Source organism: Mauremys reevesii, linkage group 4 (genome assembly GCF_016161935.1).
Source record: "Mauremys reevesii isolate NIE-2019 linkage group 4, ASM1616193v1, whole genome shotgun sequence".
NCBI lineage: Eukaryota > Metazoa > Chordata > Testudines > Geoemydidae > Mauremys > Mauremys reevesii.
In genome coordinates this window covers 118,141,370-118,147,768 of record NC_052626.1, presented here as the reverse complement: position 1 = coordinate 118,147,768, position 6,399 = coordinate 118,141,370, and the positions used below count along the sequence as shown (strand labels likewise).

At 50.1% G+C, this 6,399-nt stretch overlaps 1 long non-coding RNA gene across 1 annotated transcript; it reads right to left on the bottom strand.

Moving 5' to 3' along the window:
* Positions 1–3,458: 3,458 nt before the first annotated feature.
* LOC120405058 lies at positions 3,459–6,164 on the bottom strand. Its single transcript, XR_005598345.1, has 2 exons — positions 5,801–6,164; positions 3,459–3,546 (listed from the first exon to the last, which is right to left on the bottom strand). It is a non-coding gene; the product is annotated as an uncharacterized LOC120405058 (long non-coding RNA).
* Between the last annotated feature and the right edge of the window lie 235 nt (positions 6,165–6,399).

Sequence of the window (6,399 nt, the reverse complement as noted above, 5' to 3'; positions counted from 1 at the left end):
AGTTCACATGTTGTGCCTGCGGGAATTTCCCATTGATAGGTGTCAGTTGTTAAGTCCTTGGGGTTCACTCTGTCTTTCTGGATCCTTCATTGATATGGGTTGGTTTCAGCCAGTCTTTAACACCCCATTCATACCATCCCAGACACAAGCCCCTCATGTCTCCTGGTCTGCCCCAGAGCCACATTTGAACCCTTCAATACTGACAGGGTAGCAATCCTAAGTCACACTTCCAGGCATATCAGCCATAAAAATATGGCAGAAAATTCCCACGTTCATCACCGAGATGCCACCCGAGATCAGAGCCCCAGCACATTGGGTGCTGTACATGCACATAGTGCTCCCTGCCCTGAAGAGTTAGACTGGAAAGAAGCAAAGGGAGCATTATTATCCCCCTTGCTCAGAGCGGGTATGAGACAGAGAGATGAAATGAGCCACCTGGGATAAACACAGAGAGTCTGTGGCAGGGCTGAACCTGGCTTTCCAAAGGCCTGCACCAATGCTTTAATCACAAGACTATCTTTCCCACAGGCTGCGTTAGAGCCAGGGTTACAGGTCTGATGGCCCAATGAGCTGTTCTGATCAGGGAGTTCCCAGCTCCCTGTCCTCATCCCTGCCTTGTCTCGGGGACACCTTGTCCAGTGTAATGGAACATTTCCCAGGATGTAAGCAGTGTGAGATTAGCTAGGTTACACCTCTTACAGCAGCATCCCTGCCCTGCAGCAGAGCTCTCATCTGCTGACAGGAGTGGAATCGTAGCCCCACCATACATCTTGTTTGTCCTTCTGTGTAAACATTATGCTGAGGATAGAGCCGGTCAAGCGACTAAATGGAATTAAGAGTTATTTAACTTGTATGAGCAGCTGTGTTTGTGTGTGTTCTGGGCGGGTGCAGCCGAGGCTGCCCCGGTGCTGGGATTCTGTATTGGAGATTATGCGGGCTGTGTATCTCAGGATATATCATGCTTGTGCAGGAAAACGAACAGGCCAGGTGTGTTACCCCCACCCCCCCGGGAACACACGTATCCATCCAATTAGTTATTTCAGGGTATAAAATTCTGCAATCAGCAAGTCCCTCAACCTACGTGTAATTAAAACTACATCACTTCACTAGCATATACCTATTACCCTAGTCCCAGTAAGCAACTTCTAACAACCTAGCTAACAAAGAAGGGCAGCTGGAAACTCACCCACGCATCCCCGCAAGCAAGAGCTTCTACCTATACCCTAGATGAGCCCTGCAGATCGTTAGATCCTGGCTTTGTTAGGCCAAGGCAGAAAGAGCAAGTTACAGAGCCCAGGGCTGGGAACTGAAAACACCCTGCCACCAACCCATGGCTATCTGGTCCTGGGAGGGCTGTTAGCTGGAGGATATTGGCTAATCTCAAATGCCATGGGATCACATGACAGACAGACTCTGAAGTAACCAGGACCCAAAGTTATACTTATTATCACACACTGTATGTGATAACTGCCAGCTTGGTGGTGGCCAGGGGCTGTGAACCAGAACCCTCGAGCACTAAGGGCGCAAGCCTGTACCCCTTGAATTGAAGCATTTGTAGCTAGGAGCTGTAACAGATTCCTATCCTGTGTGGATCAGGCACAGAGGGGAACAGAGGGCCACTTTCCAGACATGGACACCAGCAGAATTACCCTCAAAGCCACTCTTGTGCAGAGACAGTCACCCATGCAAGCACCAAGACCCTGAGCCAAAGCCCATTAAAGTCAACGGACAGACTCCTGCAGTCTCTCATGAGCTTTGGATCAGGCCCTGTGCACAGACCTCCTTGAGCATTTCCCAGGGATGGGGACAAAATAATAAAATAATGCCTGTCCTTCAATAGAGCAGAGGTCTGGCCTGGTCACAAAGGGGACCAGCCATTGGGGAATGGGGTCAGACTGGAGCTGATACACTGGCCTATTGCTTCTCACATGGACCCAATGCTTCCAGCAATTTTAAGCTTTCATCTGCAGAACACATACACATTCTAGCCTTTATGGCTGCAAATAAATCCTCAGCACTAGGATACGATGCTGTGCTGCCTGCTAACCAATGTCCCCCCTCCTCGCTGACCCAGCATGCACTGGGCTTAGCATAAAGCCTGGGGGAACAGTGCACTGGCTGTTGCGCCAAAGTGCTGGACAGGAACATGGCGGGGATAACATCCTGCAGTCTCAACGCATTAATGAGGGGCTTTGCCTTCACTACAGCATCCCACATAGGAGTGATTGGAGTGGGGGTGATTGAACGCCCTGTATGTATTTTCATTACAGAGGGAGTGTCAATCATGCTTTCCATGGCACGATTCTTGTGGCACAAGTTGTTCTGTCACTATATTTACCTGAATATGTCTGTAACGTTTTAGCTTGGATTTGGACCAAATGTTTCCTTCCAGCTCACAGTGTTTGCACGGGCTGTTTGCTTTGCATGGCTTGTGCCATAACCCTATACCCTTTACATAAGAGTTACCCGCTCCCTCCTGCGTCAGCTTTGCCACAGAGCAGATTCCCGTTACACCAGCCACGCCTTCCTGTGAGCTCGCCTTGAGCAAAGAGACCGTGCCCTGCTTTATGGGACCATTTGCCAGGGCCTTCACCTCTGACAATAGAGCTCACATGGGACTGGCAGGGAGATTTTGAGAACCAAGGAGTGGAGTGTTGCAAGGTGCAGTGGCTCCATTAGAAGATGGGTCTCTGATGAGAGGATCCCACAGAGCGAAGTGTCAGGAAAGCCCTAGGTTGGACATTTGAAGCTGTGCCCTGGGATAGGAAGCCCCACTCTGCTATTATTATTTATATTATTTTACCTTCCACCCCAGTCATGGACCAGAACTCTGCTGTGCTAAGTGCTGTTCAGATGCAGGACAAAGCTACACTCCTGACAGTCACTGTTCCATTGCTAGCCACCTATCTGATTGGACTGTTTTCATCCCTGAGCTGAATTCTGTGAAAAGTCCCCATGTGACTTCATTGGGCTTTGGATCAGGCACCTAGGTTTTTCATTATACCCTGTATAGTGAGTGCCTTCTGGCTGCCAGGAAACACCTGCTATCTGCTACGTTGCCTGTGTTTGTTTTACTGCACTGGCTCACCACGGCAGTACTTTGACCCTTCTTTACACCAATTGTAGTAAATGAGTCCCTGGCCTCATATAGGCACCAAGATCCCCAGCCATACCATGCATATTTAGCATGGGGGACAGAACTCAAGGCTATCATCCCCCTCCCTAGGAAGTCTTGTGTCTGCCACTGGAGCTGAAGGAGCCTCTCCCTTGCTTGTCACCAGTAGTAGGACTGATACCCTTACTGCAGGCCTCCAGAAGGCAAGAACATGTGAGTCCAGTTCCCCGCCAGCTCTAGGCTGACAGAGTGACTGAAAGGCGCCAGCAATCAGACTGCTTAACAAGGCTGCTCTCTCTCCTCCAGATTACTGGGGAAATGGGAATAATTTCTACTCCAAGCCTCTCGGTTGTTGGCTTTAATCACATCTTCCAGGCCAGAGTTTGCACAAGGCATTCTGCTCTCAGGTCTCTTCGCTCTTGTGAACATGGCTGGAACAGGGTGGAAAAGAGAACAGGTCAGTATAAATGTAGAGGCTGCATGACGCTGGTGTATAGATAGCAGTATGCTGTGAAGCCAGAGCTAGTGCATAGCCAGCTACTGAGAACCAAAGCACAGCAGGCTGCTCAGAGAGGAAGGGTGATCCAGTGGTTAGGGCATTAGCTTAGGCTTTAAGAGAGCTAAGTTCAAGTCCTTCCTCTACCATATGCTTCCTTGGTGATCCTGGACAAGTCACTTAGTCTCTTTGTTCCTCAGCTGTAAAATGAGGTTAAGAGCAATTCCCTACCTCAGAGGGGATAAATACATTAAAAACATTGCAAGGTGCTTAAATACCCCAGTGATGGGGGGCCATGTAAGTACCCAGGATGGAGCTGGACCATGACAGTGTTCAGTAGCGCTGCCCCTCTAGGGAGCACCTCTATCTGTTTCTGCAGAATATAAGTTTGTATGTAAAAGTAATTACATTTCTAGCCCTTAGTGTTTCAAAGCAAACCTCTGTCCTGAACTGACACAGGGTTTTCTTAATGAGACTGAAACCACGGACCCGCGAAGATGTACACCGCCCTGTTTCTCAATGGGATGTTGACTCTGAAGGCTAATGGTGACCATTTAAATCTCACTGTTGCTAGCTAGTTCTCTAGTGATAATTTTGACAGAAACACCCAGCTGCTCAGAGGCTGTGGGTAGGGTTGGGGATCATCGGCAGAGATTTGAGTCCTGCCACTTCCCCACCCGCACTCCCCAGCTACAGCCCTAGTCTAACCTTGGTGTAAATAGCACAAAAGAGACAGGCACCAGAAAGGAGCTGGAGGAAACAGACTGAGGGAAGATGTCGGCCCAGCTCTGTGCAGAGCCGTTCCCACACTCGGCTCAGGAACCGTGGAGAGGGAGGGGACAAAGGTAGCTTTAAGCCTCCTTAACACCTCCTGTATCTGGGGCCAGCTAGGGGCTTGCCTGGCCCTGAGTATAAAGTAGTGTAGCCCCAGGTCTGTTCCAATTTACACTCTTCTTCCCATGGCCTCCTGTGAGCTGTGGCAAGCAAGGAATAGATAGCGCACAATGCACTCCAGCCACCCCTGGCTTGGCCTCTGTATCAGCGCAGCCTAGAGTCATGCCACTGCTGGCGAGGGAGTCCCCTTATATAAGTGTATTCCCCAATGGCCGTTTCCACCCCCTTTATGTCCATAAAGGGGCCACAGCACAACAGATTCAGGCCATTACATACCAGGCCAACTGGAATGGTAAGGAGCAGAGGCAGTGTGAAAGGGGATGACTGGGCCACACTGCCCATCTCCGAACCCCCTTCTCTCTCCTCGCTCAGTGGCCTGCTTCTCCTCCTGGGGGCCTATGAGCTCACACTGCTGTCAGTGAGAGCAGACTCAGGCCCCGTGTGTTTATCAAGCTGTGGATGGGTCAGTTACCACTAAAGGGAAAAGCAAGTTGTGGCCTTTAAGTGGCCCTGTGTCAGGCTGGCTGTGGAGCATGACTTCTAAGGGAACCTATAGGCCAAGAAACAATCCCCCGGAGAGATTCAGCTTGTAGCCTTTCTGGAACCCCAAGGCAGGCCGGGACAGGGAGAGCAGGGAAATCCAGTGTCTGTATTATTCCTGAGCTCTGTCTGTGGCTGGAACATGGAATAAAGCACTGAGATAGGATTGTGCAGTTCTGTTCAGGGAGTAGTGTTATCTCTGCAAACCTGCTCAGGTCAGCAGCAAATACCAGAGTTCAGCTCCAAGAGGATTTCCTCTGGCAACTGACTTGTATGCTCTCAAAATCTAGTCTTTCTCCTTTCCTGTTGCCTCAGCAGGTTGCCACCTGTTTGGAATTTAGTAGGATCATCCCAAATTTAGCTCATTGACCTATACATAAAATGAGTGAGCTTGCACGGCATGTCAGCACTGTAATGCGACGTTGTGCTGGGACATGATGCGATGGCTTTTCTCATGATACTGCAGTGAGCCAGCTGCCAATTGTGTGAGTGTGCACATCTGTGCATGCACGCACACCACTGCCAAATGCTGGACAGAATCAGAACTGGTCCTTGGTGTGACCTACATGCTATACCGCTAAACACCGAAAGAAGATGCTCCTTTAACTCAAGTGATAGGAGCTTGGGGAGCAGGAGGATTTGAGTCCTACCCTTGCTGTCATTGTGAAGTTCTGAGCAGACACAAGGGGCAGTAGGGCAACTAACAGGAAGCCCTGGGATTTGTTACAATAAGAACCTCACAAATGTCCATGCACCTCTGTCCAGCAGGAAACAGGACGTAAAGTGTGAAAGTCTCCAGCTTGGCTCAAGCACTGAGGCATGGATGATCACTCCCTGTCTCTCACTGTGGCCCCAATCCTACGAGGGCCCAATTGCCACACAGAGTCCCATTGGGAACAAGGATCTGTGCATGCAGACCCCCTTGCAGGATTGTTGCCTTAGTCCTCTGGCTGAGATTTAGCAGCAGAACAGCAGCTTCTGTAGGGCTGGGCTCTCACAAGCTCCTCCATGTGAAGGGAAACACATCCTCTATCTCTTCCACCCTCGGTCTCTCAATGAAAACCCAGCATCTCCTCAGGCTACAGAGAAGGAAGGAACTCAGCATGCTCCTCAACTGTCAGCCAGGGTTCCCATGGAAACCAGGCCTAGGAAAGGTTTGGAGAACAGGAGCCACCACCAGAATGGAACCCAATGGCTCCTGGTCCTGCCAGGGAATGTGTGTATGGGGGGTGAGGTGTGGAGTTGGGGGGAGGAACGACACACATACCCATCCACTGTGAAAAACAGGACCAGTAAAAGGAGAAATTTGGAATAAGCCTCAGGAGGCCTGTACTGTACTGTCTTTATCTCCACA